The 22,334-nt window shown below is 41.5% G+C and overlaps 1 protein-coding gene across 1 annotated transcript in view; it reads left to right on the top strand.

Annotated features, from left to right (window-relative positions):
* Positions 1 to 22,334, top strand: part of LOC134043457 (potassium voltage-gated channel subfamily KQT member 1-like) — a 408,991-nt gene that overhangs the window by 278,228 nt on the left and 108,429 nt on the right. The window lies entirely within an intron of this gene.

Here is a 22,334-nt window from a genome sequence, read left to right as displayed (position 1 = left end):
GAGTCTGGGAGCTCACAGTAGCAGAACAGCTGAGTGATGAGAACTTGTCTAGGAAGGAGCTGCCCACCTGGGTATGAAACCTGCAGCGCTGGGACACCAGGCTGGGGACACGTGCCCAGAAATGGGCAGTGGCTGCTTGGTGGCACCAAGATGTGGCAGGGAGGGCTTTGTGTTTGTCTCCTTACCTGTGTTCCCATCTCAGGTTGCGCAGTGCGTGAAAGGGCTTCTCCCAGTCCCACCACGAGTCCCTGGCCACCGTCTCCTTCACCCGCCTTTCACCCCACTCTGAGGGCACCCTGGGTGGGTGGGTCTGTGGGAGGACAGGGCAGATTTGTGAGAGGTGACAGCTCCTGTGACAGGCGCTGCGAGGGGGGTGCCCTGGTGGGGGGCTGTTTACAACGTGATACCTCAGCAGCTGCTGCAGCGCTGGCCCTGAGCTGTCAGTGCCTGTGGTTTTATGGCACTTTCATCACCATCTGTCACTCCTTTAATGGAGTGGCGTGCATGTCCTGCCACCTTCCCCTGCCACCCTGTGCCCCCCAGCATACACACACACACACACACACACATTGGGGAGCTCAGCCATATGGCACCGAGTCATCCCCATCTTCTGGGTCTGTCCTGGGGGACTGTGGGGACAGGAGCTTGGCAGGGTGGCCCAGGTAGCCCAGAGTTATGGGCTTGGAGTAGAAACACAAATATTACTGTGCTAACATGGGAACCATGGTCTGTCCCCATTGCCATCCTCGTGGATGTGTCTGCCATCCTAATGTGGGCTGTTGGGCATCAGTAGATGTTTGGCTTAGTCTCCTGCAGGGAAGAATAGCCTAAAGGTTGCTCTTTGTTTATGTTTTATGATAAATGGAGAAAAAATAAAACACACACACATTTTTAAAGAAAAGCATTTGTTTATATATACATAGACACACCCCAAGGCTTAATGTCAGGCCCTTGCCAAGGAACATATGTTATCTCAGCTTGACACATTTTGATTGCAAGATCCAGGACGTTCTTTTCATTTGTCCAGAACGGGAGAAAACTCCAAGTGAGCTGCAGCACTCACAATCCCCATGGCTGTCTTCCATCACCAGGCTGTGTCTGTGCTGTGAGCACACGTGGTTTGAAATCAAAGCCTGCCCCAGCCTCGGAGAAAGCACCCCCAGAAAGTAACGAGATCTGGTTTGCCATGCCTTAACTTCCAGCCTGGGAGAGTTTTAATGCCTGTAAGCTTAATGCTGTGCATTATACTGTTATCTGCATTACCTGGGGGGGTTTGAGGGAGAGTTTGTGGCTGAGAGTAAACTTCACTTTTTTTTTCCTTCTTATGTGTTCCTGTGATTGGCCATTTGATTATAGTGAATCCCCAAAGGCTCATGGATTAAAAACAAAGGCTGGTTTGTAAGTGAACTTGCTGTTGATGGATTAAGGCAGTGTGCCGGCTGTAACCAGATCCACAATACAAGTTCATTCATTTGGAGAGCAGCTCTCGACTCGCATTACACCCTCCCTGCCTGCTCCTCACCATCCAGCCAGTGAAACTTTACACCTCCACGATTTTATCACAGCCGCAGCTCACCAACAATGTGTGTCACACTGTGAAAAATATAACTATAAATCAAAGTCCTACATATGGTGCAGCGGTAACCTTCCCAAAGACTCTGCTTTGGAGGCCATCCCTAAACAGATTTGTTTGTGTGCGTGCGGTGCGTGTACACATATGACAAGCAGAGGCTGCCACAACAGAGAGCTCCTATTTTCCAAGCTGACATTTCACAGAACGAGCCAAAAGAGTTCATTTTGGAGCACAGAGCAATGTTTGTGATATCAATACCAACAGACGCCTTTTAGACTTTCACTCTAAAGCCAAAAACATTTGGGGATGATACGTTTTTATATCATTAGTGGGGAGGCAAAGCCAAGCATGCCCATATTTCTGTGACACACAGAAGGGAACTTTCACCCCTGATTTTCTTTTATCTCACTCACTCTCTCTGGCTCACGTGCCACTCTGAACATTCCCAATCCTCGGAGAGTGCGATCTTTAAGAGCTGTCATTACACTTCTCAAGTTTGACAGACGATAAGAAAGTGAACAACTGGTTTTAATCATGACAGATTCCAAGTCCAGGAAATCTTTCCAGAAGCTACTCCCAAGAGCTGACATTTTCTGAAGCTCCTTCTCCTTTGGGCGCACGTGTGCGCACTCACACAGTCCAGGGAGCCTCACCTCCGGAGCTTTGTGCTTGCCAAACACTGTCCCTGGCGGACAAGAATACTAAACCATGATGTACTCTTGCAAATTATGCGTGATCAACTGTTTCTGCTGTGGAAGAGAGCCAGGACCAGGAATGCAATAGCCCAGCTATGAGAAACCCCAAAGAAAAGTAGTCAAGCCAAAACTGCTGTGCAAATGGCAGTCCTGCCTGAGGAAGAAAGCTCTTTCCAAGGCCCATTTCTAGTCACTGATCCTGATGATTTATATAAGTCTCACCTGCTTCTCTTGCCTGTAGTTAGGCAGTGTCAAAAGTCACACAGATATGCTGTTCCTGGTTTTACTCCTGGAGTTAATTTGTAATAATATGTATGATACTCTGCATATTTCAAAGAGGAAACCAAGGCACAGGAAGATCAGTTGACTTAATAAACTGGAACTCTGGGGCAGAATGAGTTGTCAAACATGCTTTTGTATTTTTTTCCTGCTGCAAAAGCTTGGCTCTACATGAGGCTCAAGTACAACGTGATACTTGCTCTTCCCCCTGAGGAGGTGATTTACACCAACTATGGCTTTAGCCATGCAAGAGAAAACAGCAAAATTCAGGAAAGTTTTAAATACTATATGACTTCCAGGTTTTCCCCAGTGCTAACGCAGTTCCCTCTACTGCTGTGTGCCAGTTCTGCCTTGGCAAAAACAAGACAGATCAGGCACTACCTGCACAATTATCCCACAGCCATAGCTGCCACTAAGTTGCTTTAATTCTCTGAAACTTTACAGCAAACTAATTTTTAAGTCTATAGCAGACGTGGAAACAAGACACAGACAAGGTCTGAAGAGCAACTTATGAAATAGTTTTAATGTACAGCCAGCTCCTGTGTTTTGTTGCCTTTTCTTTATAAGAATAGATATTTTTGTATTGACTGCTGTTGATGTTTGTCTAACTTCTGTGCTAGATATTTTTTCTGGTTTTGTCATCCACAAATTTGACAGGTTGACTGTTGGAAAATTAATTTCCTTTTTTAGCTATAAAAACAAAAGATTTTTGGTGTCATTTTTATTATTAGTTTTTTTCATAGAAAAATAATTTCTCATTCTATTGGAAGCTCTGTGGAACATTTTGAGGAAGATACAGTTGTGCTGAGACAGCAGCATGAACCGAAGTTTCTTCTGCTTCCACATTGCTGTATTTCAGTGTTATTGAAGGTACTCTTGTGCTTTCTCCACAGAAGAAAAAAAATCCTAATGAAGTAAAGACATTGGGAGTGAAATATGTTCTCTTTATCTGTCTTGATAGCACAAGGACTGGAACAGTTTTATGGCAGAGAGAGAGGAATCTCCCTTCTCTGTGTTTTGAGCTTAGTTTTAGGTTACTTGAATTAAACAAGATTTTATTACTTGGCTTAGCATTTTTTATTAGCAACTTCAAGAATTCACCATGGAGCCAGTTTGAACATTACAGCAATCTGCAGTAATTAGGCTTGTCTCCAGGTAGAAATTAACTGTAACCATGGGTCATAGGGAAAGAGGAAATGCAAGGGGGTAAAGAGAGCAGTGTGCATGTTTCGAGTGTTTGAAAATGAACGGACGAACATTCAGGCATCAGTACCTTTTAGCTGTCAAATTCAGACTGAGGAAAAGCAAGGTCTGGAGGTGTCTGCCTGCAATGAATTATTAATCAGTCACAGCCCCACCTGCGTTCCAGTTGTGCCTGTGCGTGCAGCAGGACATAGGAACCAGCTTTACACATGGCATCCTTGTTCACAATTCCGGAAGCAGGATCCAGCATGGAGTGACTGCAGACCAACCAAAGAGTCCCTGGAGTCAGAGGCAGACTTTCCTGGGGCTTTGGTGACCTCTGGATGCTGTCCTTTGCAGAGATGGTATGTATAACTGTGGGCAAATGCTGCCTGTGTCTCTCAGCTCCTATCCTGGGGATGAGCAGAAGCGAGGTGACAATTGAATGCCGCTCACCAGAGCCACGCTCAGTGCTGACAGAGACACACTGGTGACAAGAAGTACCTGACGTGGCCAGTGCCTTTGGCAGCTGTGCTGTCACCACGGTGCCCCACCAGTGAGTGCTCCACAGTACAGGCCATGGGGCCAGCACTGGCTCATACCAACCCACGGACACAGCTGTGAAGACAGAGATAATTTTAGGTTTCAAATAGTTGTGTATTCTGTGGTGCAAGTCTTGTGTTTGAAAAGGCTTGGAGTTGTTGATAGATGTGCTGGTGTGAGTAAAGGCACAGCTGGCAGCTGCTCCAGATAAAAACACTGCATGAAATTGTGCCATTTATATAACTCTTGTTTATGGATTGAGAGCACAGGGATAATCGTGGGTTTATATGAAATCAAACAGTCAATATTTTGGGCATGCCAGTGTTTATGAGAATTCGGCTGACAGGGGCGAACTGAACAGTTTTAAATTGCCACACCTGGCATTGAACTCCTTGGAATTAAGTATCAGGGATGTTTATGCAATATGTATTTCATATGCCCTTCAAGAAACTTGGTATTCACAGGAAAACTGATTTAGATGTGTCACTGTTTTCAACCCTACCTAGATAGCACACCACAGTTTAGCTCCTCATAGTACTTGAAGATGAACTCATTCTGTTTATCTTTCTCTTGTTTGTCAATTTTTGAGCATTAATTAACTCCAGACATCATATTTATGTTCCATCCATGAGTTCTATCACGGATGTATAATTAAAGTTATCAGTATTTATTTATTGCCAGATCCAGATAATTCCTGGTTGAGTCTAACACCCATTGTAATGCATTTTAAATAGGTGGCTTTGGCAGAATAGTTTAGGAGGACTTTCTTTTCTGTGTTTATATTTGTGTTTGCTCTGCTCTCTGTGGAAATAAGGCTGTCAAACCTTAAAAAAAAAAAAAAACAAACACGTTCTGATGAGTGGTACATCTACTCTTTATTCCTTCCATTTACAGCTACAGGAAACCTTACACTTCATACCATGCTTTGGAGTCCCTTCCAGTGTTCAAATAACTTGAGATTATCTTTGATACTTCCACCTTATAAGACTTCTGCCATGATTTCACTGAGGCTAGGATTCCATCTAGGTCCTGTTCCTTGGCCCCATTCCTGGATCAGGTAGTGAGAGAACACATAAAACAACCAGCCCACCCAGAGAATTGACCACTCCTCTTCTTAGATCCTGCTTAGGCTCCAGCAAAGATAGCTAAGCTGCCCTTTCATTCCAGAGGAAGGAAAATAGAGACAATTTCCTACTTTGTCACAGAGGAGAGAGAGTGGCATGAGCTGAAAATGTCACTTTTAGTCCCTGCTGCCTCTCTATTCCTGTACTGTATTTTCCCTGTCTTGACTACCTAGGTATGATATTTAACAGAAACTCTGAGCTTGTGATTAGCCATCCTCCCCCTTCCAGAAGAGCAGTGCAACTCAGCTGATTCTGCTGCCATACTGAAATATATACAATGTATATATAAAAATATATCAAATTATATCTATGGTTATATATATGTGTTACTAGCACTTTCCAGAACAAACAATTAGCTCAAACTTCAACATTAAGTCTTTTTCAAACACCTAGCTCTTGATATTACACATTATAAACAAACTTTCACATTTAAAAAACCCAGATCTTGGAAAAAGGACAGTTAAGATGTCCTGTGAGTTTCTCTCTTGCCAAGCAGGCCTCCTTGACTTGCCATCATTTTTATTCAAGCTGTTGCTGCTGTGCAGTGCCCTAATGTTGTTTATAAATGTACAGGCACACAAGTACCTATAACAATGAAATTAAGAGCCATAATATTTTTCATTCTGTTATTAAAAAAAAAATAAATGTGGGGTTTGGTTACCATGGAAACAACAGCTTGTAGTGCCATTTCAGATGCTCCAGGACACCTCAGGCTTTTTTCCAGAAGGGCACATGCCTTCAATACAGTCTGGTCATGCCTACAAGGGTAAGAGATCTCAGGCACCAAGGGAGTCCAGAGTGTCCCTATGCAGAGATGTTTAAACATCTTCGTCATTTTATTTTTCTGGGCAACGAAAAGTGGTTTCACTTCTAGCAGGTGAAAATTTTATGAGTATTTTGATGGAACTTAGTAATTGCCATACACAAAAGAACCTTGCAAAATAGGCTGGTGGAGTGTAACAGATCTGTGAAATCAAGCTTTCATCATCCTATTAGCAGTTTTCTAAGAGCTCTGGAATCAAAATGTTCCCAGTGTGTATCCATTCCTACTCCACCCCACTCAGCACATGCATAAAACCTTTATGAAAGTCCCAGGCTTCCCAACCTTCCCTGCAGAAAGAGGTGATGATTGTAAACATATAATCTTTCCAAACTGAAGGGAGAAAACAGTGGAAGAATCTGTTAATTTGTAATAGGCTTATTCTTACATGCAGAGGTGTTTGTATAAGATTGATTCCCTCACTAGAAAATGACACAGAAAATTACTACAAGTTTTCATTTTAAAAAATATTTTAAAGTAAATGGGGGGGCGGGGGGAAAGTAAGTAGGAAGGTATATAGAATACAGATATGAAGAAAACACTGCAAGCAGAAAGCTATCAACCATTAAATTGCATAGCCAGTTTATCCAAGGATAGCTGAAGCAATGATGTGAAAGCAATAAATGATCTTTTCCCAACTAACAAATCAGTCTTTAATGGGTGAGGCCAAGTTCTTATCTACACAAGAAAGCAGGATTGTGCCAGCAGCTGGGTTAATGAACCAGTGCCAAATATCAGCTAACTGGAAGTATCCTGACTTGTAAAATATCATTGGAGCAGGTTCCTGGTGCTGGCTGTCCCTGCTCCAGGGGGTTGTGGTCATGGTGAGCTGATCCCCTGCAGGTCAGTCTGGCTGCTACAGCAGTTCAGTGAACTTCAGCAAATCTGTGGATTTGAGGTTTTGTCTTCTCATGGACAAGGCCCACGCTGCACGTCCTGCTCTGGGCTGTGCAGACAAGAAAGGCAGTGCTGGACCTGCTCGTGAGCTCAGCTTGACTTCACTGCTCTGAGATTGTCCCACACCATGGCAGTTCCCACATTTCAGCCTCTTCCAGGTTGCCAAACGCTCCAGTAAGCAGCCAAGGGGCTGCAGGTGGCCCACACAGGGAAGACCTTCAGCAACTTCACTGCTGTGTGATGATGTTGTTTGTTTGACTCCCATCCTGCTTCTGAAGGACAAAAGCAGCCACCAAATTCAATCTTCATAGTCAAGTGTGGGCAAGATTTTACAAGTATTCCCCTTAGGGATGAAATCATATTGGCAAATCACTGTCTATGACTCTATCTGTGTTATTTGTGTAAGAACAAAAAAAATCCAGTCTTAGGATTAATCCCTCTCACACCTTTCATGACCCTGAGGTCTGTTGCAATGCTTCTGTGATTGCACAGGTTCTAATTACATAGGTGCTGGTGATATCCATTTGATTGAAAATGCTTTTTTTCTTTTTTGGGGGGCAGGTCTGAGCACAGAGTACTGCTGTGACAAGGACATTAACTTAATTAAGAATTCAATTTTCGACTCAGCTTTTAACTCTGCCTCAGAACTTTTACATGACATTGAGCAAGTCACCTAGCCAGGTTCTCCTCTGTAAAATGGAGATAATGAAAACCTCCTTTTACTCCATGGGAAATATAAATGCTTTCACTGTTAAGAACCCTTTCAAATTCTTCTGATGAAAGCCAGGTACTATTGCCAGGATGCTCATGATGATGTCTCTTGTATTTGTTTGCTAGTCTGTCTACTAAGATTACTAAAACCTTTCCAGACTTCTGGCTAGTTTCAAACTAATACATTGAAAAAAAAAATAGGTGCATAGACAAAGTACGTGAGCCACAGAACTCCTTTCTTTCTATCCAATGTGGAATTCCCAATATTTCAAGTCAGGACTTCTGAAGTAATCAGGCTCTTTGGATCATCTGTGTGCAGCTCCACTCCTTCCCTTCCCCCCACCAACTGGGGAAAAAAACTCTGAATACAAGTCCTTAAGCTTAAATATTTCTTTAGCTTTCTCCAACTCTCTGTGACCCTGTGTGAACGCTGTGTTGACCCTGGCCCATGTGGGGTCATGACCCACAGCTGGGAAACACTGGCCTAAATCCAAGACGTTGGTGGGGCTGCCTCTCAGAGGTGACTTGACAGCTTTCTGTGGGTGTGGAGCAGCCTTGTAGAGGATGCTCCGAGCTGCCAATCATGAAATGCTCTGTTTCATCCACATCGGGGAGTTTGTCCCATGGAGTTTAAGGAGAAACAAAGCCCACACAGCACAAAAATGAGGTTTCTGTATAAGCTCTAGGTCTGCTCTGATTCTTGGGGACCTCAAGATATTTTCTCCCATATTTCATTTTTGTCCTAAAATGGCTCAAATTCTAAGATAGGAAATTTTTTTTATCAAGGCAGTCATTTGGCATTCATTAGACACAGCACCCCAGGGGGAAAAAAAAAACAAAAAGAGTGATGTCAGAAAAAGATCCAAATGAAAAGACAAAATAACTTTTTCAGAAGGGCTGTGTGTATTTTGAATGTCCTCTGAGAAAAATATCTGCAGAGCTGACAGTTGTAGGGATAGGTTGAGTCTGGAAGAACTGGGAAATGAGGTGGATGTTGGTAGAGAAGGAAAGAACTGGAGAGTACAAAAAGAAGCACCAAATGGAGCAGAAGCATTGCAAACATTGCCATGAAAGAGAGAAGAGACACGGGAAAGCAATCTTTGGGAATATGTGGCTCAAGGCAGAGGGAGGCACTGACAGCTGGTTTATTTGTGCTGAGCAGCAGGTGAGTCACTGTGGGTGCAGAGCTGTCACAGCTCCCTTTCCTGGCCACTGCTGCTGGGTCCCAGGACTCCGTGGGATAAATTGGGAGTGATGGATCTGCCGAGCACACGTATGCAAGGTTATATTTTCCATTCACAAATTAGGATTTATCAGTGCAGGTTGGGACCAGAACCTGGCAGAAGTGGATGTATCTCAAATAGAAAATATATTATCTGCTGCCTCTGAAGCCATTTCTTCTCCTTTGGACAGGCAAGCAATTCTGAGGTCTGCTTGTAACAAAATCAAAGAAATGAGTTCCTCCCAAATCTCCCTTGGTATATCACTTCCCATGTCTCCTCAGCTGCCTTGTCCTCACAGCTTTCAGGTCAAAATCTTCACAGTTTGACCCAAGTGGTACCAAGGACAGTGCCAACAGTTCCCTAAAGCACATTGGGTTGTTAGCACTGGTTCTTCACTTGGCTTTGCAGGACTTCCTTGGCAGAACATCATCCATGCTGTTGCTTCCTGGAAAGAGTTATTTGCAGCTAAGGGTGATTTCTTTGAGATGCCTTGGCTGATCTGGGCTCTCTGCCCTCCTACTGGAAAGCCCTGTGTTTCTCACCCCCTTCCTTCCCTGGCCCATAACTTCTTCCATGGTTATTTTGTGCCAGGCAGTTTTCCATTCACTAAACATCTGCCTGTTGAAGAGACTTTTGGAGGAGTTGTCTTAAACTTTAGTCAACTTCCTTAACAAACCTATTGTTTAGTTACAGTTGAATTGTTAAGTCTTAATCCCTTCCATTGTCTTTGGGTCCCATCAGAAAGATGCAAACACCCATTTTCACTGCTTCATTTCTTGTATTAGTCCAAGTGCTTCAAATACTGTGATCTTATCCACTTCGTACAAAAGAACATGTTTTCAGGAATACAAATGGTCACACAGGGTGTCCTGAGAGAAAACAAAAAACAAAACAAAAACATGTTTTCAGGCATGTTCTATCTTGGAAAATAGTGATGTGTACTTGCTATTTTTTCCTGCGAAAATTGGTAGCACTTAAAAAAAGACCCAAATTTCTGAGTAAAAGAGACATTTTTTGCTTGTCACATTTCCTTGGTTCTGACATCACCTGACAGGGAAACTAATATGTATCTAGTTTATTATAATACCTAGAGAGAGAAACAAGATGCCTTTGGTTAGCAAACTTTATTGTGAGAAGATAAAGGTCAGGACCTCAGCAAAGGCCATGAAGGTTGCAGAGAGTGTTCAAACGATCTCTGCCTGTTCCATGGGATTAAGCACCACCATTTGATCCTATTAATGTCACAGATCAAATTTCACATCTCCATTGTACAGACAACACAAATCTGAAAGTGGCCCTAAACAGATGCAAAGGCACTTGTGCTTCCACAGGGTGACAATTCCAGGATTCATACACTCCTTGCCTGGCTGAAACACTATGGAAAAAAGTTTCTGAAGTTCCTCTCTGCAAATGTTCCCAACCATTGCCAACTTAACCTTTATTGGCATGGTGAGTAGCCTATTTTAGCCATTTCTCCAGAGACTTTTAAGACCCACTAGGTAGTTAATAACTTTGATTAAAATATATGTTTTTACAGTCTTGGTCTTCTGCCTATTTTCCACTGTTTTCGTTGAAAAAGTCATTTTCATCATTTGCCTGCTCTTGTAAATCCATGCACAAGGATGGATGTAACAGAAAGAAAACTGAAGAAAATATAATTTGAAAGAAAAATAAAGCCTAAACGATTTTCAGGATTACAAGGATTTGTATAAATCTTAACAGGTTGAAATATTCCATCCGGAAGGAAATGAAAAAATTAAATCCATATATGTTTGCATATTATGAGAGTGTGAAATAGAAGGAATTCAGTAAGAAACCCAGTATCCTTTGTTAGGTGAGGGTATTTGGTAAATCATGTTTTACAGCTGCATGTGGATTAGACAAGCCATAACTAATTTGTCAGGTTTTGACTAAATGCCAGCATTTTTGTTACACTTATGACATATTAATCAACTTCATCTTTGACTGAAGGCCTACTGGTGAAGAAGTTTCCATCTGACCTATTGCTGTTTTTTAACACTGAGCAAAAAAAGAAAGAATGAAATTATCTAGAAGCAAATTGCTCGGTTAGACAAAGTGGGGTGAAACATAACAAGATAATCAAATTGGATGTTGGAGGAAATAATACCATTGGTCTTGTAACTGATTGGATTCCTTCTGATGCACTGTGACTTTCATACACTGTGTGGGAAGTAAAGGGCTTCATCAACATCCCCTCAGTGCTGCAAAACACATGATAGAATAGTCTGCTCATGATTCATTAAGTCCTCTGAAAAAGTGAGGGTTTATTCAAATGCTTCAGCTCTGCCTAATTCCCCTCCTTAGCACTGAGAGAATGGCAATGAGCTGAGAAAGAGCAGAGCTCCTTTTGCAAACACCCTGATTTACAGATCCCCCGTGCACGGACACTATCTTCGGAACATTCATTACAGACCTCGGGATCCCGAGTCTTTAATCACTATGGTGTTAATTAATACCCTATTTGTTACTGTCACTGGCTGAGCACCGGGTGTGCAAAATTCCACATGTGAAAGTGCTCAGTGTAATCAGGTAATACCTCAGTGAGGTGCTGCTCAGCTGGAATGTCAAAGGGTGCCAAGAAAAGCACTGCAAGTACAAAAAAAAAAAATGCAAAAAGGAAAGAAAGAAAAAAGGAAGAAAAAGGAAGGTGGGAGGGAGAAGGGTGAGATTGTGAGTAAGATTTCCTTGAGACCTGGCCAATAAGGGGATACTTCTGCAGCCAAAAATGCTCAGGCTCTTTCCTTGGAGCTACCTTGGTTCTGTCTGTCCTGGTCTGTGCTTTCCCCCTGAAAGACCAACTGCTGCACAAGCGTCCTGTGTGCCGCCGGCTGCACAAATATCTGCTGTGGAATCAATAAGAAACATCCCAAAAGCATGCAGGGAGGAGAAATGTCTTCCAAGCAGATGACAGGCTGCTTCCAAGATGAAGAAATGTTGCTGGTTTCTACTGCTGTTTTCCAGAGAGAAGGGTGCACTGTAACATTAAATGTTCTGGCATTTCCTCCCCTTCTAGCAGCCTTCCAGTATCCAAAGGGAACCAGGTGGAATGGCCTAGACTAAGGAGAGTAGGTTAGCAGGAGAAGTTGGGAAGAAATTCTCCACTGTGAGGGCGGCGAGGCTGTGGCACAGAGGGTGTGTGGAGTGAGGAGCCGAGGGCCCTGACAGAGCCCAACGAGGGAGGAGTCCCTTCCCAGAGTGGTGGGGAACAGGCACCTAAGCTGAGTGCTCCAATTCATCCCCACAAGCAGTCATTTCTTGCCTTTGAGAGAGCACAGGGAGAAGCCAGGCACTTCAGGAACTGCCAGAATTGGTACAGATTAAAGGAAGAATTAATTCTATTTCATCCCAAGAATAGCTTTCCATTTTGATGGTTCTGATTTCTGGACAGATTAGTGTAAAGAGCAAGATTATTTCCTACAAAAAGCTAAGGTTATACTGCAATATTCTTAACGGGCTTCATGTCTCTGCTATTGATGGTCACCAGTTCACCACACTACTTTTCCTCAAGAGGGATGCAATTCTTTACATGACTTCTATCATATATTAGTGGTAAGCCAGTGAATCTTTCAGAAGCATCCAGGGACCTGGTCTGTGCTATGGAAAGCCTCCCATTGCTCTTTTAGAATCTAGCAGTCTTGTTACTGGAATAACATGTTTACCCAAGGCTTGACCCATTTCTAGTGACAAGTTGTTATGAAAAGAAAAAAAAAAAGTGTGAAAAGGAATTTTTTTCTCTCTGTATGTGTTTGAATGTCCACATGTAGCTTCATGGTATCAAGGTATCAGCTCTCTCTCTTCTATGCTTTATTGTTGATGACTGGTTGAGAAAAGGAAGGAGACAATCCACACTGGTTTGATAGAGGAATTAAATTTTGTTGAAAATATAAACTGATTTTTCCAAATCCTTTACTGTGACCTCCAGATGGAGAGGAGAAACTGTATAAACTAAATTAATCTGCAGTGTAAACAAGTTCTGTGGTGGTCAGTTTAGTAATACCAACCCTGGCTTTGGCACTCTGGTTTTGTGAGACTTAAATTTAAGTTAAATTTGGCTTTTTATGGCTTTCAAAGCTTTAAAGGGGTTTAAAAAATTAAACTTGCTATGGTTGGGATATGGTTGGGAATTTTTACAGAATAAGAATGACTGCACAAAATATACCTGAATAATATAACTTTATTTTGCATTATAATAATTAGATATAAATAAACTGCATCTAAAAACTTACATTGTTTATGGCTGTTTCAGCCTCATCCATTCAGCATTTATTCTTTTCATTTTGTTGCCTTTTCATTTTTTAAAATCTGATTAAAAAATAAAGAAAAGTGACAAGTTGTGGTCTAGACATTGATGGGCAGAATCCTATGTCTTTTATGAAAAGAACTTAAAGACAAGATGACAAAGAAAGTGAGAATGGGGTGAGGTGAAGGGGCCCCAGCAAGAAACAATCAGAATGGGGACCCTGGACTGAAGGAAAAGAAGAAAGAATGGGCAAAGGACCGAAGACAAGAGGAGCAAGGAATAAACCAGGGGGAGAAGATGGAAGCTTCTGGTAAAGGCAGAGGGGAGAAATAATGAGTGGATGTCTTTCTTTTTCTTTTCAGTTACCATCAGCATCTGTTACTGATAATTTCTCTGTTTTTGAAGAAGAGCTGGTATAGTGAGTGAGCCAGCCCACCAACATAGCCAGCAAAGGAAAAGAAGAGAACAGGTTTGAAGAAAGGGAAATGCAGGGGGTTTATATCTGATGGTAAACACTTTCATCCTTCCCTGCTGCTTGAATAATGCATCCTAATTTGACATGACTATACTGGTCACCAAGTTCATGCTAGGGTTATATAATCACAATCTGATCATTTTTCTTAAGTGCTGCTCAGCACAGAATCCTTTTATGTGGATAAAGGAAAGCAGCTATTCTTTTTCTTGTGATTTTTGGCTTGGGTTGATAGAAGTGTCAGCCAAGAATAAAAATACCTTTATAACCTTTATCCTTTTTCCCTCCAACACTTGTGAGTTGTAGTATTATTTCTCCATTGTCCTTCTATCAGCTGACAGAGAGACTGGTGTTTATGCCTCTGTTGGTTTAATAGTACATGGCTTTTGTTCAAGTTTATTGAAGAATTCTCCAGATGAGTGTGGTCTTCAGATTGTGCCTGGCCATATGTGAATGACTTTGGCTTTTTTTTATTTCTTCCCTCTCTACTCAGAGGCACAAAGCTGGAACTCAGCCCCATTTCATTGCACCACCTCTGTGTCACATGAATTCCATGACTGACAAGATCTGGATTTTCTGCGCAAAATGCCTCAACTTCAGTGACTGCTTTTGTGACGAAGTTAGGAGTACCACCTGCCATTTACCCACCTACCCTTCCTTTTCCAGCTCTGAAGTTGTCTCTGTGGGAAAAGCTGCAAGGGATTTTATTTCTTTGTTGAGTAATCCCTTCTCAATGTTGTATTCCTGTTTTTTCTTTCTTTTTTTTTTTTTAATATAATGTGGCCTCCGCTGTTTCAAGTAAAAAACTCGCTTCCTCAGAAAGTCCTTGCCAGTCCTTTTTTCCTATAAATGGAGGAAGGTGCAGCCACCATGGTTCAAATTGCACTTGCAACCTCAGCTCAGGATTTAAGTGTGCTGGGCTCTGCTTTTGTTGTGAGCCTTGAAAAGTAAGTGATGCTGCAGCAAAGAGCCTTGTTGGTCACCCTCCTTAGGAATGGAATTACACTGGCAGGAGAGCTGAATTCTTCTGGATTATAGGTAATTTAGGCACTCAACTACTCTGTTGTTTAAAAAAAGCCAACACTTTCCAGCTCCTAGAGGAGATGTGTTTCATGCACAGCATTTTGTGGTGAAATACTGGTTGTGTTTTGGGTGCTGCTCATAGGAATGATTAGATAGATACCTGTCTGCATAACTCCATCCAAAGAGCAGAACAAGACTTACATGAATTTTACATAGGGGATTAGAAGCTTTCATAAGAACTTACTATTACCTGACTGTTGTTTTGCAAAAGAAATAGGTGTACCTGTTGATACAAAAATACAGGATCAGCTTTGTCTTGCTGGGGTTTACACATACATTTTATTTAAATGCTTGTTGCAGAGACAAACATTGATTTACACTGTGTGCTTCCTTGGTAGGGAGCTTTTGGATTTCAGATTTTGCAACCAGAAGCAACACACTGAGTAGATTCTCCTTGTCTGTCAATAGTATTACTCTCTGTACTCATTTCCTTTCCTGTAAAACAGGGAAAACGGGTCCCTGTGCTTCTTCCTGGGGTGGAAATGTGCAAAAGGGGCAGGTTTGCACCTCTGCTGAGCAGGGGGATTTTCACACAAAGCCAGCATGGACTTGACTTTGTGTGAGGTACAGCCTCATGCAGCACCCATGCACTGAGTGAGCCCATCATGCCCACAAAAATGGCTTTGCTTCGTGGGTGGAGAGGGGAAAGGATGAATCCTGGAAAACTGGGATAGCAGCACTCATGGCGTGTTTAGAGTGTGTCTGTCTTTTGTAGATAAACTCAAGAATGTTTGTGGAGCATTCCAACTGCAGGTCAATACATTATTAAAACAAAACAAAACACTGATCAGGAAATGAACAATTTTATATTTAATGCTGGCTTTGGATGCCATGCAGCAAATAAAGGCACTGAGCAATTTGTGTAATAGGAATTGTAAATAGATTTCCCTGTGCTGAGCCCCACAGAACTTTTGCACTAAATCTGGCACTTCCAATCTTTTGAATGTCTGACTTTATGTCTGTAAGCTTTTCAGGATTTGTTTACAATGTATATGATGTTTAAAACTAATGATCCAGGGCAATTAGCCTGGTAGAGTAGGGGGGAAAAAAAAGTGGTTGAGATTAATGTGCTGTGTTGTTTCTGAAAGATTTGGGTTATATGGTAATTTATTTATAAATGCATATATTATAAGATGACCAAAAATTTTCAGCATTGAATAAGAGTTAAAAAAGAGAGTAGCCTAAAGTCTCAAGTAAAAGTCTGGTTTAGTCTTTTACAATATTTTAGTTTCTAGCATCTAAAATGCCTGAACCTTTATGATTCCTGTTTTCTTTTTAATGTGTGGTCTAGGACAAGACTGGAAGGGAAAGTCATGCTGTCTGTGAAGCTGAGAATGGCTACTTAGCATCCAAATATGTAATTAGGGAGCTTTTCATGCCTTTTTAATAAGTTGTAGTCATTAGTAAATTGCCATTCTCATACCCCTCAAATGATTCACAGTCTTTAAACTTGACTGGACTGGCCCAATTCCATTTAGAGCAGATGCTTTTTTGTCTCATTTTATTCTTTGCCTTTTGTTAGGGGCTTCAGCTGCAAGGAGAAAAAAAATGCTAGTTGCTAATAAAAGGCAGGACAGTGAAAACACAGCTCCTCTTCTCTGCCAAAACCAGACACAGAAATCTCCCTCCTCTGCCTTTCTCCCAACTGAAGAGTGAGGGCTCTGATCCTGTGTCACCCACACTCCTGCCAGGAAAACGGGGATAAATCAAGGATCCTGCCTAAATACTTCTCAGATTGTGTTTGGTGTTTACCTACACGGACCCTGAGGAAAATGAATGCAAATTAACTAGAGGTATGAAAGTGGATTAAGATGCATTAAAGCTAAACTGCATGATCTCATAGAGATGCTGTTTCTCAAAATTACCAAGACTTTAATCTCATCAGGATTAATTGACCTCTAGTGTAAATCCAGGAAAACAAAATGAAAATGTGTTGGCTGTGAGTTAGAGTGCTTATAAATCAGTAATCACTTTTAAGTTCATTTCTTAATTAAAAATCTAGTTGATTAATTGCAGGGTTATTACAAATGAACTTTAAAATTAGGTTGGTCACATCTCATTTGGCTGGCATTTTAAGTTTTAAACTGGGCTATTTATATGGAATAATTCATTTAACCAGAAAGTCACCAGATAGATGCCTACAACCTCTACAAACATGAAAATATTTCTAGTGTTTCAAAAACCCTCGGTAGAACCTTTTGAGTCCTTTAAGCTGATTTTGCTTTGGCTTGTGGTCTACAGTAAGGCTGAGGAATCAGGTTTTCACTTACTGATTTCTAAAACATATATGCTGAAAATCCAACAAGCTGTGCAGCTGTGTACGAGTTCATCCTTCAGGTGTGTTTTTTGTTTCTCACGGGACCCTTACAATCAGAAAAAATACTCCCCCAGTACAAAATTCCACCCTTATCTTAAGGTATCTGCAAGAAGTGACTCACTCATCTTTCTGTCCTTTTTTTTTTTATTTCTCTGTATTCATATATATGTTTGCACTGAGAAAGTTGACAGTACTTTAAATTAATGGGCTACCAAGACCTTTAGTCATCCTCTCAGGATGTTCTGGATGGATGAACGGAAGTAATAATCACACTGTACCATTTTTTAATTTATTCCAGCAAATTTTTTCCTTGCTTGTTCCGAAAGTATAGATAAATCACAGTCTGTTTTATCTGGGAGATGAGGGAAATAATTAGCTGTCTTTCTGAAGACAACTGAAAGACCCATCTTTTTTAAAAAATGCTCTGAAACTACAAAAGTCTATGAATTTACATGTTGCATTGATATAATAAACATAGGCCAAAGAAATGCCATGAAGAAAGAGTTCCATGGGACACTAATTCAGCTAATAATGCACATAGATATTTTCTTGTGTCAAAGACATGAATTATCACTGTATTCCTGCCCAGAGAGCCCAGCTGTGCTATCCAAGGGATGGGTATGATCTCATACGTTATCTAGGGCTTCCAGCCCTGTGGTTAAACTGGAGGCTGCCACACGGGCAGAATTGAAAAATAAACTTTTCTGATGGTTGGAACTTGTGCTCAAAACACAGCTCTCCTCTGCAGGATCTTCTCATTTTCCCTTAACAAAAGCTGTTTTTAAGGGACTTAACTGGACAACCTTACGTTTCTCCAAAGCAGCTCTAGAGAGTCCAGCTGTCAGAGCAGATGGGCAGGTCCAAGTGGCATGGATTAGCGTGGTCCTTTATTTTAGGGAGAATTTTACCCAAACCTGGAGATGGGTGTCCCAGTGCTGGATGTTACAAGTCACAAAGTACTCGTTCAGCCATTGCAATAATGCAGAAATCATGTGGACACTTGGGATCCCTGGAGCTGTGTTACTTTCTGCAGTAACCCTCACAGTTCTTCACGTGCTGTCTCTCTCCTGGGTCTGCCTGGAGCCACTCTCCACAACTCTGCAGCCCCACATGCATTGCTGTGGTGAGCCTTCAGTGCACACACTTCCAATCAGGCAACCTTTTGTGGTCCTGCTGCAACCCTAAACCAGACAGCTGACATGAATCCCAACTGTCCAGCACAGCCTGAGGCCCTCCCAGTATAACTCCCAGACTAACTGCTAGAGATTGCTCATTGTTTTTAATCTTCCATCCAATCTACACCCCACCCAGGCATGCAGCTTTGTAGAAGGGGAAAGGAAAGAGTTTAAAATTCCCTTTCACACTACTGGAGCCTAAAAATTGTACAGTAACACTATTTCTACCCTTTCTGATTACCAGCAGTCACTTTTTCAGTTTCAGGAATTACCTACAGTAAGACCCAAGCACTTTTCTTTGTTCTGCATCCAGTCCAGTTTCTGTCATGTTAAATAATAGGGTGGTTTGACCCACACTGAATAAATCTAAGCTTTCTGAAGATACTGTCCCCAGTGTGCTGTCACTTGGGTAGGTGGATCATGCCTTTGTCCTTTTTCTTTTTTTTTTTTTTTGTTTGTTTTTTAACTCTCATTGTATTAACATTACTGTGCATTAAGTCACCTATGAAAACAATATCGTGGTTGCTGTCACTGATTTCTCTGTGCAGACCTCACTAGAAAAGGGCAGAGGCACCTTCAACAAAGATGATACTTCCATGAAAGGAAATAGATATAAATAGATATAAAACTATGATGACTTTCTTAGCTTATTACTTACTTCTCCTCTTGAAAGGGAGAAAACTCAATGAAATGCCTGAATCCTAAAATCACATAATAAGGAGATACTAACTATTTTCTCTGTATCTCAAAGGATGATAAGGGGCAACTCAGAAAGCCTCAGAAAGAGAACAGTCTTCACAAATGATACTAAACCTCCTTGAACCAGACCAGGTAAATTATGTGCTTATACAAAAATGACTTTGTATTTTCAGATCCCAGGAAAATGTGGACGCCATATGACAGAACAGGCAGTACAACCACGAGATTGTTGGAGAGCCAGCCTAGAAAGTAGTGTCAAGGATGGTGCACAGAGCAGTATTCTATAAATCCTGCATCCCTGACCGCTCTAGTTGTCTCATTTTGCTGGCACTGTGCTATTATTACCCATTTAATGATAGCTGCTTGTAAGCTGCTAACCAATCATATCCACACACACCTGCTCAGACATTCCTGACAGCTCCCAATGTATTATTGACAGAAGCAAAATGGATCTTTTCGTGTTGGACACATGTTTTCCTCTTGGCTCTGATCTTCTGCAACAAAGGAAAGAGACAGAAATGGTGTTTCAGCTAAAGCTGAGTGAAATTAATTGAGGCTGGGGGCATAGACTGCCATTTCCTAAAATCTGGAAGCTTCCAATCAACACAAAAATTTTGCCCTCTAGTTACTCTTTATGGCTCTTGCTTTAAAAGAGACAATTTGGGAAAACCTGGCATTTTCAAAAAAAAATGTTTTGATGGGCTCAGGAGCATGAGGTGGGATCAGATCACAGACTACTTTTCTGCCTTGACTCACCCCTGTCTTTCTCTGGTCCAGCAGCTGCAAATGTGTTTAGTACTTGTGACCCAGTGACATGCACTGGTCACAAAGTGAGGGCAATAGTGACTCTTACCTACTGAAAACACAAGATAAATTTTAGACACTGTTTTTCTCTCTCCTGAGCAGAAGGACCCTGCTTCCTCCCATAAAGAAGTTAAGGAGGAAAGGTTAACAACTTCATACTTTCAAAAATCAGACTTTTCCTTGCACTTCTTAGAAGCTTCAGGGCTGACTTTGGGTTCCTCATTCTGGTCTTTAGGGGCTTTATCCCCCTAACATTCTTGATAAGTGAAATCTTTTGGTGAATCTTGAATTTAGGTGACTCCTCAGTGCCTTGTACTTCATTTGAAATAAAAAATTATTAGTATATACAGTTCATCCCTAACTTGCAGAATATTCTATCTTGGCCTCTCACACCTCTCCTCAGTGAGACTTCTCACCCTCAGAAGAAGGAATTGGAATGCATCCATGCCACTCTCAGTGTCTTTCCTCAGCCTCCTTTGGATGTCATCTTGGCAACTACAAAATGAAAGGAAATGCATGGAAAAGTGGTTGTTTTTATAACTCAACTTGACAGCAGCTTGAGCAAAGCTGTTTTTCTGTTGTGCGTTTGTCTGGCACATATTTGCCCATGAAATTCCTGTCCAGTTGTACGACAACAGAACGGTGTGTGTGTGACAGTTCGGGCAATATTGTTCTGTTGGCTTGTTTCTCTTGAGATGATTTCAAATACAATGGGCAGCTGAGAGAGTGAAATGCAGTGATTGCACCCATGGGCTGGAGAGCAGGGCTCTGCCACTTTGGCAGTTTACAGTAATTCAGTGGTGTTTATGATGATAAGAAAGCAATTTGGTGAAAGTGAGGTAAAACAGCCAATACAGAGCAAGATAAAACTGCAGTTAATTCAACCATCAGGAAACTGACCACTGAAAAATGTTCCTGATATGTCATTTTGAGTCAGTCCAGGTTGTGATTTTACTCAATCCACTCCTTGTTTAAGTTTCAGTGCTAAAAAGACCATTTGTCAGAGTGTCACTCAAACAAACTATGCAACAGATACAAAGCAACCACAGTACATTGCTGTGGTGGAGCAGGACACAGAGGCCCTTGCCAGTAAAGTTTTTCTTATACTGTTTGTATTTCATCAACCTTTCCAAAAGATAAAGACGTGATGTTGGTGGGAAACAAAATCCAGTAGTCCAGTGGTGTTTATCAACTGCTTAGAGCCAGAATTGTATGAGAAGTCAAACTGAAAGTGAGTAAAGACAATAAACAGAATGATAGATGTACTGGCACCTATTTGCATGTTATTTCAAGTCGTTGACAGGCTGGGATATGTCCTGTGCATACACAAATGTGCTTTTGCCCTCACGTTTTTGCCAGGCATTCTCTCAGCAAGCAGCAGTGTAACTCTGGCGCCTACATTCAACAACAAAACAGCAGCTCATGAGAATGCTGTACCAGAATCCTGCCCACAGCCTTCCTGCTCTCCCTGCTCATCAGCAAATAGGGAATATTGATTGAAAAATTTCCAGTAGATTTAGTCATCAGGCAAATGGTCCTGTTTTAGACAAGAAATTGAATAGCACTACAACTGTGCTTTAAAAACACATCTTCAAGACCAAATTCTGGGGAGTTTTCCACTCTATAGGTATTCAGACTATCACCACTAAAACTGTTGCATAAATAATCACCACTGTGAAGTGTTTCAAAATATGGTTCATAGCTAACATGAAAAAAGTGATGATTTTGGAAGACAAGGCCATGTATCAAAAGCGTAACAAAACAGAATCTGTTCTATTTCTCCACCAGCTGAAGACTGAACTGACAGAGAAATAACCCTCTGTTACTGGAATTGGATATTTGATGGTCTGAGAAGAGAGAAAAGAACATGTTATGATGTCAGGTAATTTCGCAGCAGAGGGGAGGAGGACAGATAAAATCTGGTCTGTAAGGCTGTCAAGTTTTTGGAATTTAAATCAAGTAACTCTGGGGCTATTACAGGTAATACTGTTATTAGTAAAAAGGCTCCCTTAAACTGTAGACCAAGAGTGGAATTATTCCCATTGCTTCATAAGCACTCTCAGATCATGAGATTCCTGCCAATTTGTGTCCTCCTTGCTCAGTAGGAGAAGCTGCTCTGATGACAAATGAAGAAAGTTCCTTTTTCACATTTTTAAGGACACACACCTTCTTTCACACACTGCTGCAAAGCTGCTCAGCAATGGGCTTTGTATTTAAAATTCCCCTTTAATTTTCATGTTCTAGTTTTGCATCTGCTGATTGCTTCAAGGAGGGTGTCAGGGAAGGGTTGTTTTGGGGGTTGTTTTTTAAAAGCACAAAATGGAACACAACAGAACAAGCCATCTCAGACATGGATGCTGCTTGAAACGTGAAATCAGCCCAGTAAATTAATGATAAAGAGGATGATCTGAGTGAGAGCTGCTGAAGGAACTAAAAACCACTAGCCAAAATTCCTTCTAAAAGCCAAGCCTTGGCA

This window comes from Cinclus cinclus, chromosome 4 (assembly GCF_963662255.1).
Source record: "Cinclus cinclus chromosome 4, bCinCin1.1, whole genome shotgun sequence".
NCBI classification, from domain to species: domain Eukaryota; kingdom Metazoa; phylum Chordata; class Aves; order Passeriformes; family Cinclidae; genus Cinclus; species Cinclus cinclus.
This window is presented reverse-complemented; position numbering and strand designations above follow the sequence as displayed.